At 36.7% G+C, this 19,232-nt stretch overlaps 1 long non-coding RNA gene across 2 annotated transcripts in view; it reads right to left on the minus strand.

Annotated features, from left to right (window-relative positions):
- Nucleotides 1-259: 259 nt before the first annotated feature.
- The window catches only part of LOC105728745 (uncharacterized), a 100,688-nt gene continuing 81,715 nt past the window's right edge, over nt 260-19,232 (minus strand). For both annotated transcript variants that reach the window (XR_010342906.1, XR_001110109.2), the window contains 3 exons: nt 4,589-4,749; nt 4,240-4,490; nt 260-1,127 (listed from right to left, as the gene is read on the minus strand). This is a non-coding gene — a long non-coding RNA (uncharacterized LOC105728745). The remainder of the gene's footprint in view (nt 1,128-4,239; nt 4,491-4,588; nt 4,750-19,232) is intronic.

Raw genomic sequence — 19,232 nt, forward strand, 5'->3', positions numbered from 1 at the left:
TCCCAGTCTTTAGTGATAAAGTCAGATTCTAACTTTTATATATTTAAAAGATAAGTGAGCATCACAGTTACAACTAAATTGATAAATGTCCCCAAACACAGATAGGCAAATGGGAGTGGAGAGTAGTGAGGGGATATAGTTCTTTTGGTACTAACAGTGGGTGGTTTTTAAGAAAACAGCATCATTTGTCTTACCAGGGCAGCCTAGATCCAGGCTAAAATCCCATGTGTAGAAGAAATAAAGAGACAAAAGATAACAAAAATAATTTTTATTATGATTTTCATTGAAAAAAATACAGAAAATCAATAAAAATGAGTAGAGGCAAATAGTCAATATTAAAACAATTCAAGCAAAAATAAATATAGAGAAAACAGTAAAAGTGAATATAGGTCCATAGTCAACATTAAACAGTTCAATACAAAAATTAAACTATTGATCCAACCTAGGCATTTAGGCTGAATATGGAAAGGAGGTGCAACTAGACATTCTTGAAGGAGTCTTTTCTTTCTCAAAGGTGCTGCTTAGATCCAAGGTGCTGTTTTAGACTAACATCTGAAGGAAGGAGAGGGCAGAGGAGGGAGAGAAAAGGGAACAGAGGAGAAAACAGAAAGAGGGGAAGGAAGAAAAACTAATATTTCATGAGCTTTTAAAAAATATGTCAAATACTTTGTTAGGCACTGTATGCATTACTTCGTTTAATCCTCACAATAACCCTACGAGGTAGGTATTATTTCTCTTAATTTTAAAGGTAAGGAAAGAGGCTCATAGAGTTTATATCATTTGCCCCAGATCACATAGTCGCCATGGCAGAGAGAATGCAACTCCACCCCAAAGCCCTCCTGCTTTCCTCCAACATCAGGTGTTCCGCAATGTACCACACCCTTAAATGGAAAACAACTCTTGGTGGATTTATGGCTCTCAGGAGGTGTTGATCTAGCCCATCCAATATATACCTTTTTTTTTTTTGGAGCTTGGGAGTAGAGAAATCTGGACCACATTTCCAAGAGGACAAGTCTGATTTGTCTATTTCTTCTTTTTGTTTCAGAAGAAAGACCTCAACAGGTGGCATAGAAGGCATAGAAGGATTAAAGGCTGCCTATCAGACTGGCGGGCTATTAATAGTTCCCCTAGAGCACATTCATTAATAGAAAAAGGAGAAAAATGTATGATAAACAAAAATGTGCAAACCTAAATGTGCATGTTAATCAATGATTACGAATATGAACCCTCCTAAATTCCTTAGCTGTCAAAATCGAAGGATAAAGAAACTCAAAGTAACACCAAGCATGTAGCAGAGCTATACACTAAATCATGTCTCCATCACATTCACAGCTCCACAGGCTAACATTCTCTATACTGATGGCCCCTTCTTAGTTGATGATTTTTCACAATGTATTTCATGGCTTCCATCCCTACATGAGACTTTATTACTATCACATAGGAATAAAAAGCCATAAAGCACTAGAGTGAATTTATCTTGGTCGGATGCAAAATTTATTTTCTTCACATGACTTCACAACCATTTCAAAGCTAACCAATCATTTCATGCTATATTAAGAAACATTTTAAACTACACATAAGTGACAAGAAGCACACTTAAATTGTGACATCACAAATTAACAAGATTTTATCCTTCCATGACATTCTTAGCTACAAGGACCAGGAAACAAGACCAAGAGACACTCAGAGACATTCAACCATTGAATTTACCAAAAACAAAGGACACTGGGGAGAATTCCTGGAGAAAAGCTCGTCACTTTGACATTGAACTTGGAAACACATATGGGAAGACAGAAGACAGACAAATCACTGATGCAAACTGAAACCAGAGGAATTATTTCAAGCCTCTTGCTTCAACTTCTTCCTCAGAAAGCTTTCTTACATACTCATGCTGGCTTTTATACTTTTCTTTTTGGGGACAGGTGGGGAGTGAGGATGTTAGTACCTGTTTGACTATGTAAGCGTTAAGCTTTCTCTACACCTAAATAACAAAAAGGAAATAAAAAAGTATAGCGTACTAAGGGACCACACAAGTGCTAACTGCTCACCTACAGCCTTTTATAGAGATAATCCCCCATCCCAACTGCAAAAGCGAGAACGATGCCAGAAACAATACTATGCACTGAAATCTCTCAGTGATCTAAATAACTCAGGTCCAAAGACCAAGAACGTTCTTCATGCTTCATTAAAGTGACATTGCTCTTGGTATTATTAAAACACTTAGAAGTGGCCATGCTGAAACCCATTTCTCTGGTACCACTGAAAACTCAATGCCATAAATCCCAATGATTTTTTTCTGGCCTTTCAAAAATAAACTTGAGGTGCTTATCTACCAACTCCTGAAACAGTATTCAAGACTATTAAGCACTGCTCTCTGCTTTTTAAAAAATACATTATTCAAATTCAAATAAAAGGCACAAGAACTTGAGTTCCTCCATAGGAGTAAAGGCTAGGCAAGCTATTTCCGTCTACAGGTTACTACCATGACATCTTGGATTATGTGAATCACAGGGAAGAGACTGGAGATAGTTAAATGAAAGGAAGTGCATACATAAATTCAATTATCATGCAGAAAACATGCAAATGATTTAAGCACTGCATCTGAAACTCTAGTTTATATTCATTAATCTCAGGTTGCACTTTTGAAGGAGAAAGACATGCTAATTGGGTCCAGATTAATGCACTCCCAAACCTCTCCAATTTGTTTTTAGATGAGGGTTAAATGATATGTTTTAAAATAAACACAGCTGCTCATCTGCCTCCACCTTCTACCTCCTAGACTCCACCTCTACCTCCTCCCCCAGCTGGCTCAGCTCTCCCCACCCTGTGCCCCTCCAACCCCCACGGCTCCTCTACCACATCTCTCCTTCCGTTAGGGAAGGGGTTCAAGAGCCCTAACATTTTCCTTTTAAAAATACACTAGAAGGATAATACTGCTTCTTAACCAGCTTAACACTTTCCCTTTCTTCACCAGCCACCAAACTCCAGAAACACAATCACATATCAAATCCTGCTGATGCTTAAATGGTGGCATCAAGAATGTGGACACATGGGAAGGCAGCTTTGCATTTTCTCAGGCAGTGCATTCTTTCTACAAGTTTGGACCTTCATCCTTTGGATCCGTACTGATGGGCAGTTTTAAAGTGTGAAGGCACATGCTTGCTGAAAGCCAACATTGCTGAAGGTTGGCATGGCAATCCTGTGACTCAGTTATGTGGGAAACTAGCGACTCAGGAGAGAACTTGGGGGTTTTTGTTGCTGTTTTTCCTCTGTGGCTCACTCAGCCAGCAAAAACTGGCACCAAGCAGAGGGCACTCAAAATGCCTTTCAAAAGGATCCCTTGCTTCCTTTCTCCCTCCTCCCTGGCAAAATTATCTTTTAAAAAAGAAGAATGTGATTATTGATTAATTGATAAGTTGATTTAATGTATTAAAACATTAGTTTGGGAGACAAAGAAATAACATGTTTAAGGGAGAATCTTACCTTGTGAGAAGTGAAGCTTTTGAAATAGTAAAATATTCTTTTCCTGGACCTCATCTTTAGAAAAATAAAGCAAAGGAAGAGGAACTGTGGGCTACGGGGACGGAGCTGGGAGGGGAGAAATCCTCTCTGAAAAAGCAGCCACCAAGGAGTTAAACCAGGCACAAAAAAAAGAGGCCTTCAAACTAATTTCACACTGAAAGTGATGTTTAATTTGAATCATGCTCCTCCCAAAGGGAAAAGGTTAGTCTTGTCACTTGACTCATATCCCCTCCCCTTCCTCCTTTCATGTGAATTGAAAATTCAGATTCACCATTAATCATGATGTGACACGTTCTTTTTTTCCTGTTCCAAAAATCAAATGAAAGCCTGTGACCACATCTGAGAACCCAATGGTTGGCTAATTCTCCCAACCTGCGTTCACAACAGAGAGAAGACGAGAACAAGGGCACATACAGACACAGAGACATAAATTACTGGACGTGCACTCACAGCAATACACACAAATACATACAGCTAGTAGCAGTCATTGACTTGGAGGAGAACCTTTCCACCTAAATTGATTTTCGCGTATTTGCAAATGTAAAATTAGTCATAGTAAATAACAACATGTGCAAGACTGATATTAAATCTGGCAACAACCTGACAAATGCTCTGAGCACTCTTTAGTTAGGAAATACATGTATGATAGTCATTGCTTCTAAAAGAGAAAATGATTATACGCTAACCAAACCCTAAGTACAAGCTAAAGATATTCACCTCATGAAGCCATTCCTCAACTAGCCCCTTGGCACTTGCTGGAATTATTCACAGCACGAGCTCTACTTTCTCATTTTCTGCTGACTCCGTGTGGGTAATTTCTTTCTCATGATTAAAAGTGAGCTTGGCAGATCCTTCAAAGCGTGGCTTTAGGTGTGGTGGGGCTCCGAGTGCATTCTTTGTCTAAGGCAGGTCTCTAGTAATTCATTACTGGACCATTGGATGAGCAGGTCAAGGGAATATTCCTGCACCTAAAATGATTTTTTAAAAGGAAAACTTTATAGATATCTTTATATAAACGCATTTGTATACTGAAACATGCAGCTGACAGATGAAATGAACTATTTACCTTGGAAAGAATAGGTAGGCTTTTCTCTTCCAAGTAATCACTCCAGCCTTTCTGAACGTCATCCCAAAGTGATTCTGCTCCTTCGACTTATCCAGCATCTGAAGTTGTGAGATAACCCTAGTAGCACTGGCCTCCTTCCCGGCCCCTTCATTATTAGCCTCCTGGTGGGTGAGATAGAATACAGTGAATGTAATAACCCTACTTCACACAACAGGCTTGCTCTCTCTTTTAAATTGAAAATCCCCTTATTACAAAACAAGGGGTGTTCTCTTTCTTCTACCTTTAAGTAGGACTGCCACATTCATTGCTTTTTACAAAAACGCAGCTGCTTTTTAAGCTACAGATAAATAGAATCTGCTAGGCGGTAATTCGACTCAGTCTGAATGCATTATTTTCTAAGACACTTTAGCGAGGGGCTTTTTATTATAAACTGGAATGAACAAGGAAAGTCCTTTTCTCTTCTAATTATGAATGTGTTTTGTTCCCTACTATTAACCTACAATGTCAGATTGATCTTCTTCTTCTTCTTTTTCTGCAGTCAGTTCAATAAATCAACTTTTTTTTTCCTGGAAAATTAGAGGGATAATGATTAAGTCTTCATGAGCTTCAATGACAAAAATAAAAATAGCACATGGGAAAAGCAAATGCTGAAACCATAAATAAAGACAATGAAGCCCTCTGATGTCCAAGGTAACAAATCCCGTTTTGACACCAAAAGTCAAGATAAAGGGGATTTACTTAATTTTAACGAATTTAACTTTAATAAAATTAAGGCTTTCCAGGTATCTTACTGTATTTGTTCACCTAGAAAGGATAAAGGTATTTTTAAAATAACATTTCTATATGGAGTGCCCAAACCACTTGTATTTGTTGTTTGCTTGTTCATTATGGATAATAGTTTGCAATGTAATCAGTCATCCCCACACTTTTGGAAGCAATGAAATGAAGAATTAAAACGGAAGAGGAAGCACTGTGATAAAGCGTCTTCAATTTGAGCTTCTGCAGACATTTCTTTAACTTCAAAGATAAACACTGAGAAAATGGTGAGTTCCTAATAATATCAAAAGGCAGTCTGGAAACTGGAGGTTGGTTTACTTTTGATTCCAGTGTTGATATTCCTGACTATAATATTACAATAGACCATGGCATTTATGATCTAGGACTATATGGATATATTGCCTTGCCAAGAGGAGGAGAGTGGGGGGAATCCCACAGGATATCAGTGGGGTTCCAATTAAGGAAAAGTAAATACTGCTGCAGCCCTGACAGTAAGTGGAGATTACCAATATTTCACAGAAGCACAGACAGGGGCCTCAGTAGTAAATTTACAGATTTAAAGCCAATGCTGTCATTTCCCTTCCTTCAGCAACAATGGAAAGCAAAGTGTTGAAGATGAACTCTGTGTGGCAGATAGTTTCAGAACAATTGACTCTTGTTTGTTTATACAATTTTGAGTTTATTTCCAATAATGGTGAGAGTGGAAATCAAAGGGGCCTTGTGCAAAACACAAAGTCATTCATGAACCCTAAACTGAGATCACATGCATATTTGAAAGACCCCAGACCGAAGGTGTATGGGGGGGGCGGAGAGAGAGAGAGAGAGAGACAGAGAGAGAGAGAGAGAGAGAGAAACCTTGAAATAATATTTGCATCTAAAACCATGCTGCCTTCCTTGTGTCTGTGTGAATTTTTTTAAAGGGGATATTTATCACAAGTGAGATGCGGACCACATATTCAGAACACTCACTCTAGAAAGAGTATATTTGCAGTGAGTGTTGGTGACAGAGCTTTTGAGATTCTACCACTCTGCTTAGATTTGAATCCATTTTCTATCTTCTGTTATGCCTGGGAACAAATGAGGCCTCATCAGGTTGCTGGCCTCGGTATCAGGAATCTAAGTGATGCTGTGGCAACATAAACAGCCCAGTTTACCCAGAATAAATAACCAAGCACCAAGCCCCTTCCCTGAGACACAAATTGAAGTATATTAGGCATCACTGTAAGAGTGAAATTGAATCCCAGGGCATCGATAGCTCCATTGAGCTAATGTCACTAAAACAAGCCTGCTCTAGCAATCAGGAATTTATGTTTGTAATATTGATGTGTGAGAAAAATAGAAAAAAGAATCTCAGTTGTATATTTGAAAAAAATTTTATTTCCTAGATATCCTGATACAGTAACACATTCTTTTCATAGAAACAGGTTTTACTAAGTTACTCACAAAAATATCTTTGAACATCTACTATCCTCAATTCATTCTTTCTTCCTTTTAACCCTGAACAATCATTGACAAAGATAAAAGACAGAAGGCAGACTTGAATGTGAGCTTATGAGGGATGGCATATAGTCACCATACTCTGCCACCTGTGATGGTCTTTTAAGTTAATAAAAAAAAAAAAAGCTATGTGATGATAAATAAACCACCAGCCAGAACTCTTAGCCCTTATCAAACTTTCAAAATAATTAAATAAGTAGCCCTACTAAGAGCAACTCCATGATGAAGGAGAAAAAAATGGCTGTCCCTGTTGACCAAGACCCAATGGGACAGTGCTTTAACAACATGGTCACATTTCATTCTCTGTTTGAGAAAAGAGAACTAGAGAGAAGGAGAAGCTAAGTAAGAAGAAAGAGGAGGAGGTGATGAAGGAAAAGGATAAAAAGGAGAAGAAAAGGGTAGAGGAGAAAAAAAACAATTATCACAATGAATAGGTTGTTTCATTCCTTTCCACGTAAAAAGAATTCTCTTCACACAATCTCCCTCTCTAAGCCTCACTTTTTCTCCCTGTAAGTCGAAGATCGTTGTGCCTGTCTTATTGGGCTCCTGTAAAGACTAAGTGAGGTTGTGTGATTTATCTGTGATACACCCGGTAAATAGTAGTTATCCAATACGAATCAGACATTATTATCATTGGCACTGTTCATTAGGTGACCTATTCCCCTTGTGCCTCTCTACCTGATTCATTCCACAGCCATCTTCCAAACTCTAAGCCTACCCAGCAAAGCAAAACAACCTCAGTACAAAGTGACCTCCAGAATGACTTTACTTCGTTCTTCTACCAGATTCAAATCACTTTACGCTTGCAATGGAAAGTCTAAACTTGGACTTTGTTCTACTTCCAGGTTCTGAAGCAAAAACGATATATCTCAGAAATGAGAAAGAGGAGGCACTAAACGTGTAATGATTAGACTCAATCAGCTAAGCCATTCTGTGTTCTGAAAGGTTTTCATAGGTATGGCCAAGTTTCCATTTTATTAAGAGGTGGCATCCGCATGGAGAAACTAGACTCTATTTTCAAACTTGTTGCCTTCCAATCCTGAATTTAAGTTAATGTACACACTCACACATGGCTGCACACATATGTGCAGACATACACACATCTGAATTAACAAACTCTCAGGTGTACTGTATCTCCACTCAAGAAACAGACAGCTTTAGTTATTGCACCTGAAAGTCTTCACTCTTTCTTGACTATTGATAAAAACATTAAGCTGCATGGCAAATATCAAGTAAATCTGATTTGCAAAGCTGCCAAAATACTCCACCTTTCCTAAACAAAATGACATCTAACCACACCCAAGTCATAAAAGAATATCTAGGACTGTGACTCTATTATCAAGATAGATAAAATTTCAAATGATGAAACAGCAGCTTATTCTTACATAACTTGGTATATTCCATTTTAACTTTGACCAAAAACTTTAAGCACCTTGTTTTAAGTGAAAAAGACAAGCCATATTATGAAGATGAACTTTGGTATGAATATACACAGTTTCTTCATGGAAAAAAAGACAGTGTTGTAAATATTAAAACATCTGCTCTTCGCCTCCTTTTCCCCAAGTCTATTTTCTAAATAGGGTTGTTTGAAATAATCTCATTTTTATAAAGTCAAATATCTTACGACAATCAAACTTGAGAATTGGTGTACAAGAAAATGCAAACTCTTAAAAGGGTAACTTCAAAAAGACTTATTCCTCCTGGTGGCTCTTTGCCCATGAATATGCCTTCCAAGCCAGAAAGAGGCTCCAAGCTCCACTGACCACAGGAAATTCCAGCCAAGATTCTAATCTCCCCTGCAGAAGGCAGTACAGAGGCAATGGATGAGAACAACACAGCAGAGAATGCTATTGAATTTGGTGTGTCCTACAAATGAGGAAACACTGATATCTCCCCAGAATCATAGTCAACATGGAGATGCTCTAAATATAAAAAGTAAGACAAGCTTTTTAATTTCTTGTCAAGGCTTCCTGACATCCAGTGCTTTCATGAGGTCAAGAAATGTGTCCCCAGCTTCTGTTTTCTGTTCTCCTTCAGGGAACACGGTGAAGAGGCCGCCCAGCTGCCTTTTAGCATGTCACACTTGGCTGACTCCCTTCCTTTCTAGGGGAGTATGTCTGGTGCATTTGGACTCACAGAAGAAAAAGCAAAATTAATTTAACATAAAAGAAATTCACTTATTTTTGCCTCTTTAATATTCGAGAGAATGCTCATGGTTTGGTTAAGTTTAAAAAGTTTTACAGAATGAAGATTACAGAGGCATAAACCATATAGGTAAAAACCGAGATGTAAGATGGGATGAAATCTAAAAGCTAATTAAATTCAACAAGGGCTTCTCAAAAGACAACATGCCCACTAATCTTCTTGTGCTAATATTTTGTTTTTCAAGGGGGCCATAAGTGGAAAGTCGTCATGGTTGTAGATTCCACAGTGTGATCCTTTAGCAGGAACCTGAGAAGGGGGAAAAAAGATTAGACGCATGGATTTCTGTGCTGAATGGATGCTGGGGCCAAGATGCAAAGAATAGATAAGTTAGAGCTTCGGAGGAACTAAATTTGAAGCCAGCAGTAAAATGGATTGAACCTTATTACCTCTAGTCACTGAGAAATTCCCGAGACAGTTGGATGCAATTTGAAAAGGTCAGAAAAATATTTCCTGCACAGCATTACTGCTTCACGGTTTAACGGTGTACATTTGTGAGATGCCAACTCTAATCATTTTTATTGACTTTGCTTTCCAAAGACAGACAGACGGCCTGGGAGGCAAGACCAATAGATAAGAGAAGGCAATCTTATAAATGAAAATCTCTCTTCTTTTGTTCTCTCACTTGTGACTGTGAACAATTCCAAATCTCGCCCATTGGAAGGGAAATTATACCAACTTCATTGAGGACTGACAGAATGGAAATGAAATCTAGGAAACTGTGGCTATAATTCTAGTGAGATTCCTTTCTTTTAACTGCTATTTTTTTAGCCTTTACTATATGCTAAACATGTGAAATGTAGATGATGTTGGATTTTAATTCAAGTGTGAATATTTAATGAAACACCATAAAATACACCAAAGCATGGATGTTAATTTACTGTCAGCATTTCCTCAGGGGAAAGACTTCGTGAAAGAAGGAAATCCAGAGAAAAGGGTAAACCTTAAATGAAAGATATCAATATGCAGTCAAGATATTTCAATAAAAGCTGTACTGTCATTAGAGTTCTTCCAAATACAAAGAGAAACGATTTTTCTGTTTACTTGAAATGAGTCTTGGATGCAATAAGAAGCTTTTAGTATGTTTATAGGTCTTTTGTGGGGGACATGAAATTAAAAGTCAAAGCTGACTTTTTAGTACAGAATGGCATGATCCATTCCAATTCTGCAAAGGTTTGATTAACATCTGACTTTTCCTTCTGTGCAATGCCATATGCTTTAGAGGCAAATACAAGCCTATTTACTCTTCTTTTGTTTAGCAGCAAGACCAAAACTTTTCAATGGCCCTGAGACCCAGCTGCATGCTTTCATATCATGTTCTGGCCCGACGAAGATGTCCTGGAAGCTAACTAGAGTTTTTCAACCAGCAAGATGTATTTTCTTATGGAGAGCCTTCATTCTGATCAGTTCCATTTCTCACAGTATTTAATGATTTTTAAATTATATCCTATAATCACTACTACCAGCAACATAAGCAGTCAATAACAAAACAACGTGTCATAATATCAGGTACCCAAAAAAAGGGAGAGAGCAAAATCATTAGGCAGATACCTAGATTCTTGGCAGTGATGGTAGAAATATTTAGCTTTTAATTGACTTCCTATTTCTATCTCACCTGAATAATTGATATTGGTTAGATACAAGTAATAACATTTTGTGAATCTTTACAATTTTCACCTTTTGAACTATCTTAAAACCTTTTTTTATTAAAGAAAAGTGTTTTCTGAAACTTTTGTGATGATATACAGGTCTCCAGTGAATCACAATGAAAACTAGAAATTGTTCACATGTAGGCCCTGTTTTATTGGCAGAAAAGTATCTAATATATGCATCTTTTGATTTCTACTACTTATGTTATCCATAGGAAAAAAGTTTGAACCTTCTGCATAACCATTAATATGATTAATAATGATAATAATAACAATCCTAGAAGTATTATTACTATTAAAAGCAATAATGATAATAGCAACAGTCACCATTGGCTGGGTGCGGTGGCTCATGCCTGCACTTTGGGAGACCGAGGCAGGTGGATCACCTGAGGTCAGGAGTTCAAGACCAGCCTGACCAACACAGCAAAACCCTGTCTCTACTAAAAATAAAAAAATTAGCCAGGCCTAGTGGCACATGCCTGTAATCCCAGCTACTAGGGAGGCTGACGAAGGAGAATTGCTTGAACTCAGGAAGCAGAGGTTGCAGTGAGCTGAGATTGCACCACTACACTCCAGCTTGGGTGACAGAGTAAGACTCTGTCTCAAAAAAAAAAAAAAAGAAAAGAAAAGAAAGAAAGAAAAAGAAAAGACATAGTCACCATCAGGTAAGCATTTACTATGTGTGAACACTATGCTATGCAAATACATCATCTCATATTTAGTCCTTGCAGCCAACTTAAGGAAATGTGATTTTTTTTTCAATTAAATATTACTCATGCAAGGAACAAGGCTCAGAAAGGCTGAGTCCAATCTCCTCAAGGTCAGAAAACTAGTAGGTATTGATGCTGGGACTCAAACCCAGGCTTATTTGATTCGAGTCTCTATTTCAAAGCCGCGAGCTATTCATCATGCTCCAGGGGCATTACAAGACCAGGAGTGTCAACTGTTGAAGATCACACAGCATTTTCTGAAGTTGTGTTAAGCCAAAGTTCTCCGCTCATTTAGACTGGGGCATGACAAGACATCTGCTAAAAGTCCACAACCTGCAGCCACCTTCTAGAGCTATGACCTAAGAGTTGTTGATAGACATCTTTCCCACCCTCATGGAACTTAGTTCATGAAGAGAGTAACACACTCCTGGCAGCCTCCTTAATCAGGCTGCATAGTTCAACAGCACCCCACAAATTTTGGAGCCTAACTGCACACAAATTACTTTTCTATTTGAATTATTTTTGAGTTATGTTCTGAGATGAGCAAGAAGGGGCCATTTCTTCTCTGCTGGGGCTGCATTAAGCCAAATGTGTTAGTTCAATGAATTCGTTTCCAAACACAACTTTAAAAGGTAAAATGTGTAGCTTTTTTGTTATTATCAGAGGGAAATAAGTAGAATAAAAAGAAAAAAACTGTTGGGTCACAGGGTTTTAGCACATAAACCATTATAGGTCTTTTATTGTAACAAAAGCTACCAAATATAACCATGTTTCAACTGGATAAAATAATATTTTACCAATCATTTATTCTAACAAATTCATGAAATGTGTCCCCAGCAATTTTTCTTATTTACAAAGAGATTATGACCATCAGTGTTGAAATGCTGGCAGGCTGGCCTAGCACATATTGTCCAGGTACCTGTCTTCACCTGCCTTTTGTAGGCTCATTCTTACTCCCTGCTGTCTGGAGGAGAGCCTAGTTTGCTTGTCAGGACTCCTTTCAGAAGGAGAGCTTTCTTCCAACTCTGAGAGCAAACTTCTTACTAACAAAGCTGCCTTGTAGCTCAAGAGGCACTAAAATGAGCCAAGAGGAGAAATACCAGTGAGCTGTGTTGAATTTCTTGCAGAATGAAGTCACTGCTGAGGTCTAAAAGTGAAATCATTTAACAGCAACAACAACAAAATAGAAAGGGATTTAGGTGTAGCTACTGAAAAGTAGGAGAATGAGTAGAGAGGGGGCTGATACACAAAATGAACTTAAACCTGGAGTACAGATTTCTCAGTGTGGCAGACTCCTTGCTTAAGCACAGAGCAGGGCAGAGAACAATACAGAGGAGATGAAACGATGCCCTTTCTTTGTACCCCTGAAGGGCTTTGGAACAAAAGGAGTCCAATTCTCAATCAAGGGAGAAATGAAAAATACCCTCCAAGTAACCTAGGAATCCTAGGAATTCGTGTCAAGGAATTCATTTTTAAGCCTTGATTTATTTAAAAGACAATGCCTGAAGAAATATTTTATGTCAGGGTAATTAGCTAACTTTATTTTTTTTGAAACAGCAATCTGTTTTCAAAATAAATTACAACTTTATTAAAAAAAATCTCTGTAATAAAAGTTCTGGAAGAAAACATTAAGCTGGCTTATTATATGATATTTCTATTTTATCTGATTCTTCCTCTGTGCACAAACTCAGCTTCAGTCATTAGTATCATTAAAATTAGCTTTCTAGAAATGATGCAAAAGAAGGATACCATACAATTAATATACAGTATTTACAGCAATCGAAGCAGATAACACACCTCAGAGGCTGGGGAGATTGAAAACAGCCTTGCCTTCCTCTTCTTTGGATTAAATGTAATAATTTAGCAATTTCTTACAACCTATTACTAGATTCAATGTCACAATGTTAAATATTCTGGGTAGCTAGCTGTTCTTCTCAAGAGGATTATGGTAGCATAAAACTCAAATGTTATCCCAGTCCATTTTCTGCAAATTACAGAACTCTCCAGAGCATAGTCTTTCCTATGTGGGGAGATTGCATGGCTTAAATTTTTCTGAATAATTTTCAAAATCAAATTTGAAAGTTTTTATGAGATATGATCCTCCCTGGTGGGTGATATGAAGCATAACCTAAGGGACAAACATGAAAATAATAAGCATAAAACATATTAGCATATAGATGCCTTTGAAATAATAAACAGCAGAAACCAAAAGTCTTATCCCCAAAAGAAAGTTATGCGAAAATATGAAATTAATGTACACTTCTCGCATGACAACCCTAGCCTGAAAGCCAAACAGCGTACACTCATTCAGTAAAGAGTGGAATGGCCAGAGAGATGGAGAAATAACTCCCAAATCAATTGTTCTTTGTTCTGTTTTGATCATTATTACCACATCGATATTCTCTATTTATCCTTCACCTCATGCCATTGTTTTCCTCCTTTAAACAGAAAAATAATTAGCAGGAAAATAAGCATTTTCCTTTTGTTTCCTCTATGAGCCACTACCAGGTAGACACATGCAATAGTCTCTCTTTTTTTTTTTTTTTTTTCCCCCTCCTTTATCTACCTTTCTATATTTCCCATTGATGGTATACACAAGTCAGGACTTGGTTATTTAATTACCAAGAGGACTAAGGAGGTTTAGTTGAAAATGAAATGAAACTTTTCTTTTTTTTTTTTAACCATGAACCATGAATGCCATTAATAGTTTTTCTATTTAAATTAGTACAACCTCTCAAGATAGTAAGAGAGCATATTGTGGTGTTATAGAAAGACTATGTTCTTTGGAGTCAGCCTCATTTAAACGTCTGATCTGAGTAACTTTAGAAAAGTTGATTTGCCGGGCACATAATCCCAGCACTTTGGGAGGCCCAGGTGAGCGGATCACGAAGTCAAGAGATCGAGACCATCCTGGCCAACATAGTGAAACTCTGTCTCTACTAAAATACAAAAATTAGCTAGGCGTGGTGGCACGCGCCTATAGTCCCAGCTACTCAGGAGGCTGAGGCAGAAGAATTGCTTGAACCCAGGAGGCGGAGGTTGCAGTGAGCCAAGGTTGCACCACTGCACTCCAGCCTGGCCCCTGGCGACAGAGCAAGACTCTATCTCAAAAAAAAAAAGAAAAGAAAAGTTGATTTGACACAATTAGTTAAGTTTTTTCTTCTAGGAAATAGTGATAATGTTGTCCACTTTTCTGGGTTGAGACGATTAGAAGTCGTATATGTAAGCTACCTGGAACAGAGTCAGTGCTCCGAAAATGTAGCTCTAGTCACCTTCCTCAATGGCTTTATAAAGACTTCATAAATTTGCGATTCTAGAAAAGCCAAATACTTTCTCACTTTTATTTTGCATGTATGTGAATGAATGTAAGGCCCCAAAGAGAGTTATGAAGGAGAGATGCCACGAAGTATGATGCTGTGTTCTCGATCCATGGTGGAATGGGATTACGAAATAGTTCCAATCGTACTAGGAATAATAAAGTCAAGAAAATAAGATACTACAGAAATATTTTATCTCATGGAGCCAAGAATGGGGTTTTAAATTTAACTTTGCAACTTCTGACAGGAATCTATGAATATTTTATGTGATTCTAGGAAAGTAAGAATTTGCTAACTACATCTTAAATTATCTAACACAGGTGAATTCCCTCAGCAAGTTCCTGTTGAATTTTTGAAACACAATATTCCTATACCTGGACACAATGGACATTATTTCAGTCCTTTTAATATGTATTTGCAATGGCTGACAATACAATATTTAGAACACTGAGAAAGGGTGCTTCACCAATGATACCATAATTTGATATTCTCCATTTGTTTTTAAAGTTTTAATTGATACCCATTACTTAATAAACATTGTATGTTTTGGTCTCTTAGCATATAAAATGGGAAAGGAAACATTTATTACAAAATACTAAATTCTATAGGTATTTGAAAATCAAATTTAGTTTATTTCACTTTGTTCTCTTTCTGTGGAGCACTGGTCTTAAACCTACCCTTCATTAATTAACACCTGCTTATATGTGAACAGTTCCATTTCTATCAAAATTGACCCATCTATTCATTAATGTTTATGATTTCTCCTCTGTATTTCAGACACTGCTGACGGTAATGAGATTGGAACAGGGGAAAAACTAAGAAAGAAAAATCTTTATACATATTTTCTTGGACACCCATGCTGCCTCATTGAGTTAGTGAAAAGCATGTTGCTGAGAAAGTTTTGACTGCTCTGCATGAACAGAGTGATGGTCCTATGTTTACTTTTTCCTGTTTAAACTTACCTCATTGAGTGTACACCTTGAAACAGACATCATATGGAGGGCATTCTTGTTGAATGTCCTGTAATCCTCATCTTTCTTATTCACTCAGGCCAAAGAAAGGCCTAGTTTATTGCCCTTTGGGGCTAATTTTAAAAATAATGTTTAGAAAGACATACTCCAGTAAATAAACCAAAAGCTACTTCTTCTTTGGCTTTCAGGCTTTGAGAATATTTTGATTGCCCACATGCCCTCTGAGAATGGCACTTTTGGCTGCAAAAAAAAAGATTCTGTTTCATGAATTAAATGAATACATATCTATACAAAATGTATATTCTTAACTCTCTGCCAGTTATTTGGTACAGCAAAACATACTCTTTTTTTGAAAACCATAAAGGACTTGAAGCTCTACCAATGTTCCCTTAAGGAGATTTTGACTTCTTATGGAAACTTGTTTGAATGCTAATGATATGCAGACATGTATGTTCCATAGTATCTCTCAGAGTTCAAAACCACCCAAGGTGCATAGTAAGAAATAGCCAGGCCAGACTTCCTGCAAATTCTAAAATCTTTTTGTTTTGTTGATGTTTTCAAGTCATTCTTCCAAAAGTTTCTGCTGTCAGATCTTAGAGTATGTTAAAGCTTGACAAAATATCTATTGCAAGGGATAAAATGAAAATAAACCTTTTCAAGTCAATCTCCATTAGTTATTTTAAAAATTCAATTGCTAGACTTTTATCTATTTTTTATGTGATCAAAATATGTTTTCTGCATCCAAATTGGAAGAAAAAAGTCAAATTGTCAAAAAAAAAAAAAAAAGTCAAATTGTCTCTGTTTACAGACAACATGATCTTATTTATAACAAACCCTAAAGATTTCACAAAAAAACCTATTATGCTAATAAACAAGTTCAGTAAATCAGCAGGATAGAAAGTTAGCATGTAAAAATTGGCAGCACTTCTATAAACTAACAATAAACTATCTGAAAAAGAAAAATTTTTAAATCCCATTTTTAATAACTATAAATAAAATACTCAGGAATAAATTTAACCAAGGAGGTGAAAGACCTATATACTAAAAACTGTAAGACATTGATGAATGAAATTAAAACAGATAGCCCATGTTCATGGATTGGAAGAATTAATATTGTTAAAATATTCATGATCTACAGATTCAAAGCAATCCCTATCAAAATTCCAAGGGCATTTTTTACAGAAATGTAAAAAATATCCTAAAATTTATATGGAACCACAAAAGATTCTGAATAGTCAAAGCAATCTTAAGCAAAAAGAACAAGGTTGGAAGCATCAAACTACCTGACTTCAAAAAATATTACAAAGTTATAGTAATCAAAGCAGCAAAGTACTAACATAAAAAAAAATGCATAGACCAATGGAATAGAGTGACCAGAAATATACTCACCCATTTATGGTCAATTTAGTTTTGATAGAGGTGCCAAGAATACACAATGAGAAAAGAACAGTCTTTTTAAGAAATGTTAAGAAAACTGAATATCCACATGGAGAAGAATGAAAGTAAGCCCTTATTTCAAACCATATACAAATATCAACTCAAAACAGATTAAAGATTTAAATGTAAGAACAGAAAATGTAAAAATACTAGATGAAAACATAAGGAAAAAGCTACATGACATTGGTGTTAGTAATAATTTTTTTAAAATATATGACCCCCAAAACACAGGCAACAAGAGCAAAAATAGACAAATGAATACATCAAACTAAAAAGCTTGTGCACAGCAAAGGAAATAATCAACAAAATGAAGAGAAAACCTACAGAATGGCAGAAAATATCTGCAAACTGTACATGTGATAAGGGAGCTAATATCCAAAATATATAAAGAACTCAAACAACTCAGTAGCCAGAAAATAAATAATCTGATTTAAAATTGAGCAAAGCACCTGAATAGATATTTCTCAAAAGAAGACAGATGAATGGCCAACATGTACATGAAAAGAGGCTCAACATCACTAATTATCAGAAAAATGCAAATTAAAATTACAATCAGATATCACCACAACCTGTTATAGTGGCTATTATCAGAAAGATGAAAGATATCAAAGGTTGTCTTGGATGTGTAGAAAGGGGAGTCCTCTCACATCATTGGTTAGAATGTATATTAGTATAGCCATTATGGAAAACAGTGAAGATTCCTCAAAATATTAAACATAAAACTACAATATAATCCAGCAATCCCACTACTGGGTATATGTTCAAAGGAAATAAAATTTATATGTCAAAGAGTCAAAGAGATATCTGAATTCCCGTGTTCATTGCAGCATTATTCACAACAGCCAAGATGAGGAACCAACCTGTGTTCATTAACAGATGAATGGATAAAGAAAATGTGGTACACATACACAGTGTAGATGTTATATATACATATTATTATTATTTAGAGATTAAAATAAGAAGGGGGGGTGGGGAGGGATAACACGGGGAGAAATGCCAGATATAGTATGCACCTAAAGTAAAATAAATAAATTTAAAAACAAACGAATAAAATCCTGTCCTTTGCGGCAACATAGATTGAACTGGAGGTCATCCTCCAGTTGACTTCCAATTCAATCTTTCTATACCTGCCTATTTCATGTTAAGTGAAATAAGCCAGGCACAGAAAGACAAACACTGTGTGATCTCACTTATATGTGGAATCTAAAAAAGCTTAACATAGAAAGAGAGAAAAATGATGGTTACCAGGAGCTGGAGAGTGTGAGGGGTTAGAGATGTTGGGCAAATGATATAAAATTTCAGTTAAATAGAAGGAATTAGTCCAAGAGACCTAATGTACAACATGGTGGCTATAGCTAATTGTATACCTGAAAAATCACTAAAAGAGTACATTTTAAGTGTTCTCAGCACACACCAAAAAGATAAGTATGTGAGGTAATGTATATGTGAATTAGCTTCATTGAACCCCCCACCACTTTACATGTATACATACATATTTCAAAACATCAAGTTGTACATGATAAATATTACGATCCTAATTTGTCAATTAAGAAATGTTTTTTACCTTCCACCACCACAAAATAGTCACAAAATTTACTTTAGCATCAAAATTTCCTTGGTTTATTTATTATTTTTATTATTATTTTTTGAGATGGAGTCTCACTCTGTCACTCAGGCTGGAGTGCAGTGGTGAAATCTTGGTTCACTGCAACCTCCACCTTCCAGGTTCAAGCAATTCTCCTGCCTCAGCCTCCCAAGTAGCTGGGATTAGAGGTACATGCCACCATGTCTGGCTAATTTTTGTATCTTTAGTAGAGTTGGAGTTTCACCATGTTGACCAGGCTGGTCTCAAACTCCTGACCTCAAGTGATCCACCCACCTTGACCTCCCAAAGTGTTGGGATTACAGGCGTGAGTCACCACACCTGGTCTTTTTCCTTAATTTAAAACATAGATGTGAAAGATTAGATCTTCCCATTAAAAAAAAGTATTTTTCAAATATTCTCAGTAACAGTGAAAAATTAAAAGTCATAAAAAATAGTAATGCACCTCAGATATAAGCCCTTCAAGGATAATGACAACCAA

This window comes from Aotus nancymaae, unplaced genomic scaffold (genome assembly GCF_030222135.1).
Source record: "Aotus nancymaae isolate 86718 unplaced genomic scaffold, 86718_ANA_hifiasm-v0.15.2.pri h1tg000016l, whole genome shotgun sequence".
Classification (NCBI taxonomy): domain Eukaryota; kingdom Metazoa; phylum Chordata; class Mammalia; order Primates; family Aotidae; genus Aotus; species Aotus nancymaae.